Source organism: Rhinolophus sinicus, linkage group LG02, assembly GCF_036562045.2.
Source record: "Rhinolophus sinicus isolate RSC01 linkage group LG02, ASM3656204v1, whole genome shotgun sequence".
Lineage (NCBI taxonomy): Eukaryota > Metazoa > Chordata > Mammalia > Chiroptera > Rhinolophidae > Rhinolophus > Rhinolophus sinicus.
Genome location: NC_133752.1, coordinates 79,579,758 through 79,598,616, shown reverse-complemented (window position 1 = coordinate 79,598,616; position 18,859 = coordinate 79,579,758). Strand labels below are relative to the sequence as shown.

General features: G+C 39.4%; 1 protein-coding gene across 3 annotated transcripts in view; it reads left to right on the top strand.

Annotated features, from left to right (window-relative positions):
- The first annotated feature begins 8,638 nt into the window (after positions 1-8,638).
- The window catches only part of FRYL (FRY like transcription coactivator), a 236,148-nt gene continuing 225,927 nt past the window's right edge, over positions 8,639-18,859 (top strand). For 2 of the 3 annotated variants that reach the window (XM_019741013.2, XM_074324663.1), the window contains exon 1: positions 8,639-8,863. The gene's annotated coding sequence lies outside the window, so the exon portion shown is untranslated. The remainder of the gene's footprint in view (positions 8,864-18,859) is intronic. The other variant, XM_019741016.2, reaches the window with a different exon arrangement.

Genomic DNA, 18,859 nt, shown 5'->3' with positions numbered 1-18,859 from the left:
AGCTTTTGCTTTCACCTACTTCTCCATCTTAACTACTTATCTCTGTTCCCTTCAGTTTGTATTTTCCAAGCACACGGGCCTTTTAGTGCCATCGAGTTGCCGCACATGCTGTCCCTTCTGCCTGAAATATTTTCCTCCTCACCCCCACTTCATCAAGCCAATTTATTCTAGTTTTTCAGTTCTTGTCAAAGAATACTGTCTCCAGGAAGTCTTCTCTGACCTCCTAGTCTAGATTACAACTCTCAGTTTAGAGCATGCTGTACTTTTCCTTCATAGTTATTTATTACTGTTTATTCTAATTATCTATTCATGTCATTATTATACCATAAGCTCCACGAGGACAGGGACCATGTCTATGAGGTCAGACAATTAAGTTCCTGAACTCATCCTAGAAAAAGTGCTACATACCTCATTGCTGAATATCACTAAGGTCACCTTTGAAGTACTCCCCTTGGGAAGCTATGCACTGACGCCAGTGCCTAGTCCACCCTTCAAAGCAGTTTTGGAACTCTTTTTCTGGAATGACCATCAGAGCTGTCGTCGTATTCCCTTGATGTCCTGAATGTCATCAAAATGTCTTCCTTTCAGTATTTCCTTTATCTTCAGGTAAAGAAAGAAATCGTTGGGGGCCAGATCAGGTGAGTAGGGAGGGTGTTCCAATACAGTTATTTGTTTACTGGCTAAAAACTCCCTCACAGACAGTGCCCTGTGAGCTGGTGCATTGTCGTGATGCAAGAGCCATGAATCGTTGATGAAAAGTTCAGGTTCGTCTAACTTTTTTTTTTTTTTTTTTTTTTAAGATTTTATTGGGGAAGGGGAACAGGACTTTATTGGGGAACAATGGTCAAATTGTTGTCCTTTCAATCTTAGTTGTGGAGGGTTCTGTTCAGCTTCAAGTTGTTGTTCTTTCAGTCTTAGTTGTGGAGGGCACAGCTCAGCTCCAGGTCCAGTTGCCGTTTCTAGCTGCAGGGGGCACAGCCCACCACCCCTTGCGGGAGTTGAACTACTGGCAACCTTGTGGTTGAGAGGACGCGCTCCAACCAACTGAGCCATCTGGGAGCTCAGCGGCAGCTCAGCTCAAGGTGCCGTGTTCAATCTTAGTTGCAGGGGGCGCTGCCCACCATCCCTTGCGGGAGTCGAGGAATTGAACTGGCAACCTTGTGGTTGAGAGCCCACTGGCCCATGTGGGAATCGAACCGGCAGCCTTCGGAGTTAGGAGCACGGAGCTCTAACCGCCTGAGCCACCGGGCCGGCCCCAGGTCGTCTAACTTTTTCATGCAGCCTTTTCAGCACTTCCAAATAGTAAACTTGGTTAACTGTTCGTCCAGTTGGTACAAATTCGTAATGAATAATCCCTCTGATATGAAAAAAAGTTAGCAACATGGTTGCAACAAGTTCGAGAACTTAACTGTCCCACCTCATATCTTGTTAGCCTCAGGCTTAGCATAGTACCTGGCACATACTAGATACTCAACCAAAAAAAATGAAAAACCCCAGATTTTTAAATAAATGAATTAGAGTTATGTTGAGACCAGGGGTCAGTCCATAGGAAAATTCAGTCCACTACCTCTTTTTGCATGATCTACAAGCTAGGAATGGTTTATATCTTTTTAAATGATTGAAAAAAATAAGAATGATGTATCTTGACACATGAAAATTAAAATTCTATTTCAGTGTCCATAAAGTTTTATTGGAACATAGCCCTCCCTGCATGTTCATTTATATAGTCTTCATGGCCACTTTTGTGCTACAGTGACAGAGTTGAATCGTTGTGACAAAGAGCATATAGACCCCAAAGCCAAAAATATTCCCTAGCTGGCTCTTCGAGGAAAAAGTTTGCTGACCCTCGTGTTCAACAATAGCAGTTCTGGGCTCTGGGGAAGCTTGTGTGCAAAAGCACCTGCAGGTGGCTTTTCTCAATTGTTAACAGTTTGCTTCTGTTGCTGAAACAAGTGATCTATTTATTTTGCTTAGTTGGTAGGATTAGTTAAAGAGACTTTCTTTTGTCCTTTGTTTTTCTGCTTTTCTATCAACAGACAGAAGCCCCCAAAGGAGATGAGTCAGATGGTATATTCTTCTGCCAGTGGTTTGATCATGTAACTGTTTTCTGTCCAGTCACACTATTTCCCAGTTCTTTGGATAATTCTTGAGTTCCTTTCCCAAATGAGATAACGAGTTGATAGGTGGTAGCAATGAACTATTAGAGAAAGCGTGTCGACATTTTCCCACCAATTTCCTTCAACTCATATACTGGGAACAGATTAAAAACTGCTTTCTATCTTCTTTTAAGGGGACTATATCCCTCTCCAGTTACAAGTTCATACTTACCAGAGCAACACTTTAAAAATACACATTAAAATCTATCAAGGCTTTAAGACAGTTTCAAAGGGAATTCACCATAGTACTAGATAACCATCCCAACATGGACAGATGGACTGTTCATTCCTTTAAATAAATTAATTTAAAAATCTAAACTGAAAAGTAGCCACATTGTATTATGCTCTTGGCTGCTGAATTCAGATATTTTTAGTGATAGAGGACACAAAGGAAATTGTACTGAATATAGGTGTCTTTCTTTATATAATGACTTTTACTTCTAAAAAGCTGTTTGTGAGTGGAACTAGATCTAAGCTGAATAATATGCTAAAAAAATCCCTCAGAGTAATTGATTTGTGAAGTCAATATTTAATCCTTGACTTCCCTCTTTTTTAAATTCGCATTTTCGTACAATGGATCTGTTTACAATGGCATATTCCCTAGTAATGATAAAAGGAAAAAAAAAAAAGGCAGAATACTTATATACCAGGAGTAGTATATGTATTTTGGATAAAGTTAAGATCTTATTAATAAAGATACCCCAATTAATAAAAATAATATTAAAATGTAAAGCTCCTAAATGATCTAAAATAGGTATAGAAATTAAAGTAAGATAAAATAAATATACTATTTTATTAAATAGAAGGTGATCTCATATACATTATTCTTGTATGCCACAAGACAAGAAATCAATTATTTGACCCAGTTTAGAAGGTGGTATTTCTAGACATTTACCATGGCATCAGAAGATTTTTTTCTATATGATGCTCAGCCATTATGTGCTCCCCCATCATAAAGAATGTATATCTAATTGGGTTGCACTATTTAAAAAAGTAGGTGTATCTATCTATCTGTCTATCTATCTATCTATCTATCTATCTATCTATCTATCTATCTATACATACATACATACATACATATATGTAGTATAGATTAGGTCTGACAATTAAGTTCGCGAACTTGTTGTGACACTATTGCTAACCTTTTTTTTTTATATCAGAGAGATAATTCATTATGAATTTGTACCAACTGGACAGTTAACCAAGTTTACTATTTGGAAGTGCTGAAAAGGCTGCATGAAAAAGTTGGACGACCTGAAATTATCACCAACAATTCATGGCTCTTGCATCACAACAATGCACCAGCTCACACAGCACTGTCTGTGAGGGAGTTTTTAGCCAGTAAACAAATGACTGTATTGGAACACCACCTGATCTGGCCCCCAGTGACTTCTTTCTTTACACAAAGATAAAGGAAATATTGAAAGGAAGATATGTTGATGACATTCAGAACATCAAAGGCAATATGACGACAGCTCTGATGGCCAGTCAAGAAAAAGAGTTCCAAAGTTGCTTTGAAGGGTGGACTAGGCACTGGCATCAGCGCATAACTTCCTAAGGGGAGTACTTTGAAGGTGACCATAGTGCTATTCAGCAATGAGGTATGTAGCAGTTTTTCTAGGATTAGTTAGCGAACTTAATTGTCAGACATTGTGTGTGTGTTTGTGTACACACACAAACAGGGTGCCAAAAAATGTGTACACGTTTTAAGAAAGGAAAAAACTGTATTAAAATTGTAATAGTCAATATATACCAATAACAAAAGATGAATACAAGTCATGTTTGACTTCTGCAATTATAAGAGGTGCTCAAAGTGGTTACCATCAGCGTCCAGACACTCTTGATTATGGCGAACTATTGCTTAAGGAACGTTGTGGAAAGTGTCTACTTGTATACATTTTTTTTGGTACCCCCATATATATTTTCAGTAATATAACACAAACATTTCTCTATACTTTACTATAGCTCATATTATTATTATCATAACTATGATGCAGCCTAGACCCTGTGATAGTCATTGATGGTTACCAGGCATTTAACCTACATTTTTTGAAGATCAGAAAATATATGGGTAAAAAAATTTTAAAAAGCACTTAAATTTTATTATTTAACTCATTGAGAAACAATGGGTGGGGGGGTTTCCTAAGGACTAAACAATGGTTTTTAAAGAGTGGTAAGCTTCTCAAAAGGGAAGGATGGGAACTCTGTGAGACATAATAAATGCAAAAAGAAATTCAAGAAGCTTTTTGCAAGGGCCTCCATAACCAACAAGTGTTTCTCTGCAAATATTCTGGCAGGAAGCTAGCAAGTCAATTAGTGATGATACTCTAATGTTTACTCATGGGCAGAGTGAAAATTAACAAAAAGTCATGAGTTCTCCCCATGGACAATATGGGGGAAAAACACCTTAGGCATATTTTAATTTCTAAACCTTTAAAATAGATGAAAAGAAGCATCAGTAATGTGAAGAGCAGTGAGTATTCTAGACTCAGTTGGAGGTTTGTGCAAGTTTTTCACATCAAATTTAATGAAAGGACTTTCATTCTGAAGTTTTAACCTTCCCAATTTTTGGTTTTAAAGTATTCTTATTTTATGAAATAATGGGGGAGAATAAATAGAGGATTTATTTATATTTGTTTTTATATTTTTACTTTGCAAAATAAAAAATTGTTAAGCCTGTATCACTTCCCAAAAATTCCTTGCAAGTTTTACTGATCTGTGAAATTAAAAAGTCTGGGAACCAGTGATCTAGGCTAATTGTTAAGATAGACTTACAATAAAATATTAATTAGAATACTCCTGGAATAGTATTCCAATTAATTAGATTTCCACATTGTGGGTTAACCTTTTTGTTTCAGCCTTGCTCATTCAACTTGATTTGATATGCATTTATTGAAAGCCTTCAGTTATGCTAGGCATCATCTGAAATGATGCTGATGCAAAGATCTGTTAAATATGGCCTTTGCTTTTGAGAGCAAACCAGATTAGTGCAAGAGACAGAAAAAGAAACATTTAAGTTCTGTCTTCATTGTGAATTAGAATATTAGATGTATGTACATGGTAGAGAAATAAGTAAGGAAAGGGGATGCAATCAGAGAAGTCTTCACAAAGAAGGGTACGCTTCTGTTGAGGTTTGATGGACAGAACGGAGAGTCCTCCAGGTGAGCATAGACTAGAAGGTTGTTCTACCCAAAGGGAACTATGTGCCCAGAGGCACTGAGGCTTGAAAAAGCAGGATCATTGCTATTGATGGAGTAGCCAAGGAAGAAGTGGCCAGAGAAAAAATCTGAGAGGTAGCCTGGAGTCAGATTATAAAGGGATTTGTATGTTTTGCTGAGATATTTGGGCTATATTCAATATGTACCTAGAGAATCTTTGAAGGGTTTTAAGCAGAAGGGAATTGGAAACCTTTCTGAAAATGTATTAGTATTTCCTTTCTGTCTCTGTAAGTAGAAAAGCAGCTGGAAGAGAGGAAGACCAAATATGAGATGGATTGACTGACTAAAAGAAGTCAAAGGCATGAGTCTACGGGAGCTGAACAGGACTCTTGAGGACAGGATGGTGTGGACATCACTCACTGATAGAGTCTCCAGGAGTCAGAGCCCACTCAACAGCATGTCACACACACTAGTAGAATGTACTGAACATAATTGAATCTTTTGCCAATGATTGAAGATTTTTCAGTGATTGTCTCAATGAATGTCAGTTCTCATTTCACAAAGGAACACATTGAAATATTTGTGGAGGATCTGGGCCTCTTCTATAAACCCAGAAACTATTTGTTGAAATTTCTTTATAAATTCAAATTGCTATTAACTTATTTTCTCTTAATCTGTCTCATTTTTGTTAATATTAATAAAGGGCTAGGGGAAGAGATTTTGGTTGACAGCTTTTAGTAATTGGATTTCTCTTAATTTTACTGTAGATAATCATTGGTTAATAGATGGTATCCACACAGTTGCTGAGTGAGGGGTAAAATTGTGCCACTTACGGATAGAATTTGGAGATTCATTATACTCTCTGGAGAATGGAGATATATTTATCGTTTCTTTCCCTACTCTTTATTCAACACATAATAGTTACTATATGTATGTATGGTGAATTAAAAATAATTTTCTATATAAATAGTAACATTTTTTTCTGAGGAATACTATTGACTTAACTGGTAGTTCTCTGATGTGGTTTACCTTTGTATATAAAGAGGGAGAATAAGTGATCATAATGTATTTCACTCTCTAAATGAGTTTAACAGAGATCTAGATACAAGGATACTAAAAAGCTTTCGTCATATTGGCACATTGGGGGAATATTTCTTTTTAAAGAATGGGGATTTGGCTTAGATATGGTAAATGAAAGTAGTAGATAAATTATCTCTGAAGGGGAAAGTGCAAATTGTAAATTTCTCCAGGATTAGAATTGGGGCTGTGTAGTAACACTGAACATTCTTTAGAATGATGTACATATTGGAAGCTCTAGGATTGCAGATTTTCTAAATTCTTCCTCCATGTGAAATACCAATAGGAGTAGTCGTACCAGGAGGCTGGGTATATGAGCTAAAAAGTGATAAATAATCCTATTGTGGGCAAGTGTGAAATAGAGAAAAAACAATATAAGTTGTATTTGTAGGGTGATGATCTCAGCATGGTTAGTTATGTTTAAGGAAGACAATCTAGAGGTTACTGTAGACTGTCCTCTCGAGTTATGAGTCCAATGTACTAGTGTAACAAAACAAGCTGGAGCTCATAAAGCAGGTGTTTTACAAGGAACTTGAAAACATCACCTAGACCTTGAACAAAAACATGCAGTTGTGCACACATATGAAATACTAGGTTAGGTGTCTTTATTTCAAGATCATGCTAGATATTAGAATGTAGAATATTCTTATTCTGATTTTCTTTTAATACAGAAGCAGTCTCAAAGCTTGAGAGTAGTAAATCAGGAGAAAACCAGGAGTGTCACTTTACCTTGACTTCAGGAAAAAAACCCAACAAATAGAATAGGCTGAAAATAGGGGTTTAGTCATTGACACTTAATGAGATATGTGCATATCTCATATAAATATGACCCAGATATTTCCTTGTCCCTTGCCCCCACTAGAAACACCTAAACCATCTACAACGTGTCTCTTTTCTCACTCTTTAATATTATATTTATGGATCTCCCCCAGGAGATTTTTCACCTGCACTCGCGGAAAAGTCCTTTCGACCACCGCTGTGGTCGACCACCCTTCTTTTCTGGAGCAGTGCTGAGCATTGCCACTTTATTGGCACTACTAAGTTCTGCTGGGCTATCACTGCAAACGCATTACATTTCCTGAGGTCCAAGGTCTCAAACTTCATTGGAAAACTTAAACATTTCCCCCTAACATTCTCAGACGAGTACCAAAGGACTAACTCTACCCAATTTCAGTTGTCACAACCCTTTCGGTTCTTACGGCGCCGGTGGGAAACTGAGGACATCCTAACGCAGCCACCCGGCTGCCGCAGAATCTCTCTTTTCTTGGAGAGGTTTAGTTGCAGGGTTAAGTATCCGGTGCCAAGCTCCTTTCCGTCAAGGAATAGCCTTATTGTGCTTGCTTGGGGTCAACCTGGGCTCCCTTTGCCACAGTTCCAGCAAGGGTGACAGACGTCATCAACTTTGGCAAGAGGGGGACCATCTATTCAATCTTTTCAGAAGAGAAACTTAGCTCTTGTGACAAACGCCAGGACAACACAGAGGACGTGAATGAAACGGAACTATTAATGGAAATTATTCAACTGATTTTTAAAATGAACGATTGCGAGACAAACAAGGACACCTCCAGGTTTGCAGATAGCTTTGTTCAAGCTCTTCGGGGTAGCGAAATGCCAGTGGAATCTACCGTAGGAGTAGAGTGTACAGTGAGTGAAAACTTGTTGAGTAAATCTCGGGAGGAGTTAGAACGAGAATTTCAGGTATTCTAACTCATTCTATCCACTCCATTCACTGGATGAGGTTCCAGCTCCGGATGTATTACTCATCTGGAGAAGATTTTGAATTTTTCTCTTCTCCCTTTCAGGCTTTCTCTAATACAGGCTGTGATTTTGTCCACGACCCCTACCAATATTTAAAGGGAAAGCCGCTTAGAAGAAGGAAAAGTAGGGAGGACTGTACGGCTGTATTTCTTCTACCCATAAAGGGAGAGCGATAATGGATAAGGGGCGTGCAGACTAACTCCTTCCTTGTCCAATCAGGTGCACAGGAAGATGTTCTTTCACCAATAAAAATAAAGTTCGCTTTCCGGAGGCGGGAGGGTGAGCCTTGACTGCCAGTTCTCCAAAGCAACGGTAGACTAGAGGAGCGAGAGTGATTAGAGGCAGGACCAACCCGGAAAAAGGGGCGGAGTTAGGGTGGGGGTAGCTCTGAGTGGCGGCTTGACAGGCCAGTGAAATGAGAGAATTTCTGTTCCTGTTGTAGTGTTTCTCGCCAACCAGAAAGGCGAGGGAGTGGGCGGGGTGGGGAAGGGGTGGGAAGCACTCGCAGTACAGCCGAGCGCGCGTCGGGCTCCGGGGGAGAGAGCGAGAAATCCGGCTAAAATCAGAGTCGGAGGGAGGTTTAACCACAGAACGGTTCCGATAGGATTATTCCTTAAAGGGGACGCGCCATTGTCAAGAGAACGGAGCCTGGGGCCCGAGGGCGGGGACCAGCGGCGCCAGAGGAGGAGGCAGCTGCACTTGGACTGGGGACGGGTAGGTGTTGCTTGGGGAAAGGCGCTTCATTTCACTTTCTCTTCCAGCCCCAGGCGCTGGCGCCCGGATGCCCGCCGATCCGCGGCCCCAGACCTGGCGGGAGGGGAGGTCGCCGGCCCTCGCCCCGCTGCCCCTCCTGATGGGAACCGAGGGGAGGGCGGGCGAGGATGGCTGGCGAGCTGTGCCGCCCGGGCCAAGATTCATAACGGACACTAAACCGCGGCGCAGACCCCGCCTCATTCGAAAATCCGCCGGAGCGGCAGCGGGTCCTCCGGGAGCGCCGCGCGCCCCGCTCCCCCGCGCGCCCGGCTCGGTTCGTGCGCGCCGCTTCTTTGCGCGCTCCCTCCCCTTCGCGCGCCCACCTCCCCGGGAGCTCCCGGCTGTGCCCAGCGTGTCCGGCTCCCACCGCGCGACCCATTCGGCTTGCGCGCGCGCCGCCTCCTCGCGGACTCCGGGAGCCGCCCCGCGGGGAGGAAGGTGGTGGCGGCGAGGCGGGGAGGAGATCGGCGGCCACCGCTTCGCCGCCCGGGCCGAGCAGGGAGGGCGGAGCAGCAAACTTGGCGCGGCAGCTGGCGGCGTGGGGCGGAAAGGGTGCTGGGGACCCGTGGAGCGTGCGGAATCGCCAGCCCGGCCCAGCATTGTCCCTCTTTTCCTCTACTCGTCTCTCCGCCCACTGCTGGCGGTCGTGGGAGGGGTGCGGATGCGGGCTCTGTGCCCGCGCTGCTTCGGGCGGGCTGCGCACCCCCAGACCTGGAGCCGGAGCCGGCCCCACAGACGCCGCAGCCACCGCCCGAGGGAGGACGGGGCCTGCCGAGTGTCTGCTGCTCTCAGTCCTCACCGGCGTAGGCTGCCTGGCCGCTGAGCTCTTCTTGCAACTTTTCTTTGCCATTCGATGGAAATTGTGGCTTCTGGGCGGCAGGTTCTTTGGGGATGAGTCGTATCTTGCGTTCTGGAGAGGCTGATTTCTAGGGCGAAATGGTTCTTGGTTGCTGTCGGTCTTTCCTACCATCCCAGTTTCGTTCCTCGGCACATAAAGTCTCTTTCGTGGATTTGCAATTATATGGGGGCATTAAACTCTCTCAATTCAAGATAATTTGAAAAGAAAAAAAAGGGGGGTGTGCTGGTGAGGGGAAGAGCTCTACGTAGAGCCAAATTTGCCCTAACCTTTGAACTGTGGAAAGTGTTTTCTCGACTAACTGGAGGAGTTTCTTTTAGGAGAAAAAGGAAAAAAGAAAACCTGGTTGCTAGGATGTATGAGATTAGGAAAAAATAGACTTCTGATAGAAATGAAGTTGGTTTTGTAAAATACTTTTTTGCATAACAGATATTTCCCATAAAGTTAACTTCCACTGAACTCAGGAATTATCATTAGTAATAGCAACTTTTACTATCGATAAAACAAGTGTAAGAGGTTTTTTCATCTTGAGCATTATTGCTAAGGTGTACCTGTGAATCAATACTTGCTAAAGAAATCATATTTAGAAACAGCACATTCCTTGTTAGACTTTACTTAGAAAAGGTATGTTTTTCATAAGCATTCGTTTTCGAGAGTTTCTTCTTGTGCAATACTTTGTAGAGTACTTGCATGTGCAAGTTTCAACCCTATAAACAAAGTAGCAGTGTGTGTGTTACTTTGTAGTCTTTTGCTACTCATTATCAAAAATAGCATTCCATCCTGTTTTCCATTCTTAGTAATTTTGTAAAATGACTTCTGTAGAAGAGTGAATTTTGCGGGAACACCTGGCCCAGTGGTGTTTTTTGTTGTTGTTTTTTAAAGGGGCGACTTGGAATTGATGAGAAAGGGATATTAGTTTGTTCACTTACTGCAATGCAGCCTCATTTTTTAGGTCATAAAATATTTGCATGTATGCTTTGTTGCCTGAATGGACTTCAACATAATATTTCAACTTCTCAGGATTCCTTGTTTTGTTTTATTTTGTTGTGCTTTATTTTTTTGGTATGTCTAACATTCAGATGTGATATAATTTAGTTCAATACTAAAGAATGCTGGAAAGAATTTAAATGCAATTTTCAGTTTTGTTCTCCATTTAAAAATTTAAGTTGGATTATGCTGTCTATAATACTCGTTAAAAAAAATTACTTTGGTGGTTCCGTTTATGTGTCTTGGGTGTCAGTGAACCATAACAATTCATTTACAGAAGGACCTACAGCCATTAGTGTCCTCAGTCAGCAATACACAGACCACCACCATATTTTGTTTATTTGTTGGTGAAACCGCTCCTTTCTAAATCATGTCTGGTTTTGGGGGTTGGCTTGCTTATTGCTTTACTGTCAGCTGTATCTCTTTGTTTACTCTCATCACACCTCCCTGTAGAAGTTTCCTTGCCTTTCTAATGTGATATTTTCAGTGCACTGTGAGTCTAGAACCCATAACCACACTTGTTGAATAGTGGATAAAAATGATAGAAGGCTCCGGAGTAGAGAACCAAAGGAATTCCTGTGCATGGAGCGTTAGTGCTAGGACCTCATTATGTTGGCTTTGACTGCTTAGAGAGAGGACTCTTGCTGCTTTCCTGGTTTTGGTCTATGTTGCAGGTTGGTGATGTTTCTGGATAGCAGAAGGTGGTATCACAGGGTGGTGTCATTATTTGATAGATGCCTAACTTCTCCTGAATAATAGACCTCTTAAAACTCTGTCTTAGTATGTGTAACTCAAGTGGATGGAGAATAATTTTTTTTCAGATGTCTTGATATTCTGTTTCTTGCAAGACCCATCACAACCCCAAGCTTACACCAAGAGACTTATTGTAAAACAGAACATAATGTAATTCCACGAGCAGAAATTAGAGGCCTTAAAGAACTGTGAGGATGCAAGTAAAAGAGCCACATGTGCCTGTCGTCTGGATACTTAGATTTAAACTGGATCTTTTGGCAATCTATTTTCTTTGAGGTAAAATTATCTTCATTGATTTTTTTTCTATGTTTGTGTTGATGACAGCTTAGAACTATGTCTTGTTGTATTTAATATTTCCGGCAATACTGAACCCTTAGTATATATACTTTTAGTAAATACTGGTTAGAGTTTTAGTCATAGATTTCTTATGGTTGTTGCACTTTTTCCTCTTGTGGAACTCATAGAGTCATGTTTTCAGAGCTGGAATGGCCTGGGGAATGATCTAACACAGCTCTTACATTTTTGTAGATGAGAATGAGGTTGTGACTTGTTTAAACTGTGGACAGAGTTGAGTTCTTCTTGATGTTCATTTCGGTGTTTTTCCTGTTCTAGCATATTCTTACCCAAGTAAAAATTTTAAGGGATAGATGGAATCTTAGACTTCTGTAGCCTCTATAACAGTGTCTGCAGAAATTTTATGTTACACCTAGCAGTATAAAAAAAATTATTTCTGTTCTTAATATGTGTAAGTTTGTTGTAAACTATATCCTACATGTTATATATACTAAAACATTAACCAAAAATAATGAGATAAAGATGATAAATATTTTAAATGTGTTATTTCCATGCTTTTGATTCCACTTAAAATATTAATTTAAAAAATATGTGTGATTGAATGTCATTGCTTAAAAATACTTTCTATTTTGAAATAATTATAGACTCATGGGATGTCACAAAAAGTACAGGGAGTCCTGTGTAACCTTCATTCAGCATCCCCCAGTTGTAATATCTTACATAACAAAATATAACAACATGAAACCAGGAAACTGACATTAGTATAATATTGTTAAGTAGCCGTATTCAGATTTCACGGTTTTTAATGCAGTCATGCATGTGCACGTGTGTGTGTGTGGTTCTGTGTAATTGGATAACATTTCATGTGTAGATTCATTTAATCACCACCACAATCAAGATACAGTACTGGTCCCTTACTGCCAAGAACCTCCCTAATGCAGATCAAGGCCCCCTTCTTCCTTACCCTCCTCACCCCTATTTCCTGGCAACCACTCATTTTTCTCCTCTCTATAATTGTTGTTTTGAGAATGTTACATAAATGGAATCATACTGTATGTAACTTTTTGAAATTGACTTTTTTTCACTCAGCGCAATGACCTGGAGAATCATCCACGTTGTCCTGTGTATCAGTAGTTCATTTCTTTTCATTGCTGAGTAGTAGTCGTTGTATGGATGTACCACAGTGCACAGTTTCTTTGACTATTTACCTGTTGAAAAACATGTGAGTTGTTTCCAGTTTTTGGCTGTTATGAATAAAGCTGCTGTAAACATTTGTGTACAGGTTTTTGGGTGGCCAAAAGTTTTCATTTTTCTTGGATAAATACCCAAGAGTGCCATCATTGAGTTGTATTGTAAATGTGTTTAGTTTTCTAAGAAACTGCCACACTGTTTTTCAGACTGGCTGTATATTCCTACCAGCAATGTATGAAAGATAGTTTCTCTATATGCTTGCCAGAATTTGGTATTTTCATTGTTTTTAGAATTGTAGTCATTCTAATGGTTGTGTAGTGATATCTCATTGTATTTTGAATTTGTAAATTAAAGTGGGCAAATTAATTGTTTCTCTAATGAGCGAGTCACATTGTTTTTCATTGTTGAGTCTTGAGAGTTTTATTACATACTCTAGATAAAAGTCCTTTGTCAGAAAGGTGGTTAGCAAAAATTTTCTTCCAATTCATAGACTGTTTTTTCATTCTCATAACAGGGTCTTTTACAGAGCAAAAAAGTTTTAAATTTTCATGTACTGCATTTAACAGTTTTTTTCTTTGATGAATTGTATTTTTGGTGTCATGTCTGTAGAGTCTTCACCTCATTTTAGGTCTCAAAGGTTTTTTTTTCCTACTTTTTTTCTACGAGTTTTACAGTTTTATGTTTCACAAGGAAATCACTTTTTTAACCTTACAGTTTTTGATAAAGCACTGGTATTGGTAACTGGCAGTTGTCAGCTCTACCATTTTCTTGTTGCTTGCTTGTATTTTGCTTTACTAACATGATGTTTTATCTGCCTTTCTTTGCAAAAATCTTTTAAAAATCTGTTAGTGAGAGATTAATTCTAATGATTTATGGCAATAACTGAGTTGGGCCCATGTAAGCTGCAGGATGTGGCAGTATGCTGAAAGTGAACAAACAGGTGAGGACATTCCAAATGACCCCTCCAGGATGTGAAACTGCCACTTTTCCTTTAGGATACTTTTATTTACTGTCATACTGTGTGTATTCAGTGTCACAGACACTGAGTATTTTAAGCTAGTAGAGACTTAATACATGGTATTAGGTGCTCACAGAATTGGTAGCAGGGCCTAACAGCAGGTTTCACGGTGGTCACCCACACAAGGGGAGCTCTGCTCGAGTCCAGAGTGTGTGCCATCTCTGCTGCACTTGTCTCCAGATGTCCTGGAAACTGCAGGACAGACCCATAGTTACTATCCAGGATTAGGAAGTCCAAGGAGCCTCAGCTGCTGCTGCTACTGTCACACTGCTTCTTGTCACCCAAGAAGCTGGAGATGGACACTGGAATGATGCTGTGGAGAAATAATCACATTTCCACAACGGTGCTTGCCCCCACAACAACTGAAAAAGTGCTTTTCAAATTGCGTATAAGTGGACTGGAGGTCAAGTGAGCTAGCTAATCTGTGGTACCCAGCGTACTTCACATCAGTGCTGCAAGACTGAAGCAGCCTGACGCTGGTGCCAGTCTCATGTACTGAATATTAGTAAAGCTCAAATTTCAAATTTAAGATGATACATATGTACGAGGTCTGACAATTAAGTTAGCGAATTCATCCTAGAAAAAGTGCTACATACCTCATTGCTGAATATCACTACAGTCACCTTCGAAGTACTCCCCTTGGGAAGCTAAGCACCAATGCCAGCACCGAGTCGACCCTTCAAAGCAGTTTTGGAACTCTTTTTCTGGAATGACCATCAGAGCTGTCATCATATTACCCTTGATGTCCTGAATGTCATCAAAATGTCTTCCTTTCAATATTTCCTTTATCTTCGGGTAAAGAAAGAAGTCATTGGGGGCCAGATCAGGTGAGTAGGGAGGGTGTTCCAATACAGTTATTTGTTCACTGGCTAAAAACTCCCTCACAGTTCTGTGTGGGCTGGTGCATTGTCGTGATGTAAGAGCCATGAATTGTTGGCGAAAAGTTCAGGTCGTCTAACTTTTTCATGTAGCCTTTTCAGCACTTCCAAATAGTCAACTTGGTGAACTGTTTGTCCAGTTGGTACAAATTCATAATGAATAATCCCTCTGATATCAAAAAGTTAGCAACATCGTTGCAACAACTTTGCGAACTTAATTGTCAGACCTTGTATATAATCTTCTAGTATTTTCTTTTCATCCCATTGGCTTGATCACCCTGCCTCTGAAGGGCGTATGTACTCTATTTTGAACATAATACACTTTGAATGATTAAGTAGTAGGAACATAGTAGGTCTGGTATGATATTTTTCCCCCCAAATATTTAAAATTTATCTTAATACATCCGAATTTCTGAAACTGTGTCTTTCCTTTTATAAATATATACAAATATAAAATGTTTTGGTCTGCACTTGTTAAATTCAGTCAGCAGTCTTCTCTTACTGTGAGGACCTGCGCCTTCTAACCACCTATGTTTCCCCCACCTTTTCCTGGAGAATAATGTAAAAGAGGTGGATTTTCTCCTAGAACTGTGCTTTGGTGCCAGAGGCTCTATAGACAGCAGTCATCACTACTTTGGTATCTAATTGTCAAAAATAAAGTTTGGTTTGTTTTATTATATACTTTGGACTTTATTCCTGGGTGTAGCAAATTTTGGCACAAAACCAAAACTGAGACATACAGATCCTTGCAAAGACTGGTTTTATATGGTCTGTGTTGGCAATCAATTTAAAATGCAATAAAATAAGTTGTATGAAAAATTTTGATTATGTGTTCATGTGCATTTTTCTAGTGAGAGGTCCATAGGTTCGTCAGGTTCTCAAAGTAGAGGCCATAACCCAGGAAAGATTAAAATAGCTGCTCTGCGGTATAAATTCCGTCAAGACATTTGCCAACCATTTAACAGCAAGGCTTCTGCCGTCAGTCACAGTCCCCTTCCCTGATCTTCATTTTTTGGGACATAAAAAAATTATTGTTACCCAAGTGTTTAGGGAAAGGCCAAGCAACAGTATAAGAGTTCATTATTAGATGAGAAGGGATACCTGGAAATCAATTACATCATCCCAAAAGCCATTTTTTAAAAAAGTATATGTTACTAAATGATTGATGGGATTCTGAAAAATAATGGGTTATATGTGTCAAGATATATTAAGATTATCAAAATATTGATAATTTCTAATCAATATATTATACCTTGGGGAATTTATCTGAAATAGTTTTAAAAATAATTTATATGTTCAAATTGGGAACCTAATATTGTACAATTTAGGAAGAAATTTAAATTCTGTAATCCATCCAAAATTGGTAAACGAGGATCAGAGATACATAAATGCTTTGGATTTTCACATCTGATGTTACCTTTTCACATAATTTTAGCCTTGTGCCTTAACATATGACCTCTTCTCATACACAGAAGTCTAAATGGAATGTAGCATGGTATGTAGAGGTGTGAAAACATTTCTTTAAATGGATCTCAAATATAAAGTGATGAAAGGTGAGATGGATTTAGTTGAATTAGGTGGCAAGAAAAGCCTTACATTTTGTACATTTCCCTTCACCCTAGCACACACTCGCGTGTGCGCACACACACACAAATAGAAAAAGAGTACGGAGGGCTTTAGAAACAGCCTAGCGGAGGATGTGCCACCAGAATCCTGGTTCTGCTGGTTGAGTTCCACAAACATAATAGCATTGCCTATAAACCTGGAAGTTTGGATTAAGTTATTTAAAGTCTCTAAAGGTGCTACGGGTAATCTCAGATTCCTCTTGTATAAAATGAGTAAAAGATGCTTTCTGTCACAGAGTTGTTGTAAGGATTAAATAAAAAGAAAAGAAACATGTAAAATAGTGTGTGTCAGGCAGAATAATGGCCTCCCCATATGTCCACATCTTCAACCTGGAAGCTGTGAATGTTGTGTTACATAGCAAAAAGGAATTTAGGTTTCAGATGGCATTAAGCTTGCCAATCAGCCAGATTTAAAATAGGGAGCGTACCCTGGATTATCGGGTGGACCTAATTTAATCACAAGGGTCTTTAAAGGAGGAAGTAGGAGGCAGAAAAGTCAGAACCAGAGAGAGGACCTTATGAGAAGCAGTCAGCCTGCCACTGCTGGCTTTGAAGATAGAAGGGGGCCATGAGCCAAGAAATGTGGGCAGCCTCTACATGCCCCCCGAAGGCAAGAAAATGGATTCTCCTTAGAGTATCCAGAAAGGAATGCAGCTGTGCTGACACTTGGATTTTATCCGAGTAAGACCTCTTTTTGACTTCTGACTTCCAGAAATGTAACATAATAAATCTGTGTTGTTTAAAGCCACTAAGTTTGTGGTAGTTTGTCATCAGACTACTATATCGGGAAACTGATATAGTACTTACTGAATACATTTTAGGAGCTAAATAAACATTCACTTTCTCTCTTAACACAAGCTGCTGAATTTAACCCGTATCTACTTCAACTTATCTCTGTACCTAGTTTTCCCTTTTCAGAAAGAAAGATGTCCTACACTTCTCTTCTCTTCACTTGTGCCCCGGAATCTTATTCTTTCCACATTTTTCTTTACCACCTGTATCTTCATTTCTTCCCTGCCTCTTTGCCCACTACCTTGAAATATGCACAGAGCTACCTCATCTTGGGGAATCCCTTCCTTGACCCAGCTTTCCCTTTTAATTACCACGTTACAATCACCCCAAAGAACCAGAGGACCCTAATGTGTTTTCAGACTTACCAGATAATTTTCACTTTAATTCTTTATAGGTTTATAAATATTATATGAAAAATATATGAATCACCTTTTCATAAGCACTGTTGTATGTTGGTCGTGATGAAGTTAGAAAATAATGAGAAAAATCTCTTCTCCACTGGGTCCTATTGTAGACAATAAGTAAATTATCAGAGTTAACTAGTGATAAATACCAAGCGTCAGGTGACGTGAGTGTTGAAGCGAGTGGTGGTAGACGAGTAGAGATAGTCGATATCACAAAATGGCAAAGCAGAGAGAGGCTATTTTAAACTGGAATAACTTGTGAAGCCTTCGTAAAAGAGATTTTTGAGCTAGGAATATGCTCTTAAAGGAAAGAGAGGAATTGGTCTCAATAAAATTACCTATGTTTTTAGAAACACAAAACTCCTTAAAGTTTACTAGTTTTTTGTGAACACCTGGGGAAAACTTTTTTCCTATTGAATTTTATATGGTTGAGGAGACTTGTAGAATCTTAAAAACTTATCAACTTAAGTTATAGTAAGTTGATAACACATTTGTCTTGATCATCTGAAATAACACATGGGATATCTTCCCTGTGTAGTCTTGAGTGCTACATATTGCTTTTTTATTGTATTATATTTTAATGTTGCTATAAAAATCTCAAAATATGATTTGAAACCTAGTATGATCTAATCAGAGTTCATCGTGTCTTATGAGCTAAAAACATTGACTATGATTACATTTTTAAAGGAAAGTATTGCATGGACTCAGTAAACAAAATTATGATAGACTAACCTTCTTTTTAGATAGGATTATTAGACTGTGGATCAGAAGAATTCAGAAGGTAACAGCATAATTGGATTTCAGCCAGATATTTTATAACAGTTTTCTCTGTTTACCACGTGGGCTGGATTACCATAAAATTAGGTGGAAATGTGATTGGTTGAGTAGCACCTCCAAAAATTAATGGATAATGAATTGATGAAAACTGGAGAAAAATTTCTAATCAAATCCTGAAGGTCATTGTGCATATTTTTGCAATGATGTGAACCGAAACATTGATACTATGCTTATGAAATTTTTGGATGAAATGAAATTTTTAAGGTTAATTTTTGAAAATAATATTTCTGAAGTGATGGGCCAACGCTAACATGATAATGGAGCTTAGGTGTATGGGTTCAAAAAACAGCTGCATAATTATAGGGGTAAGGGAGATGTAGTT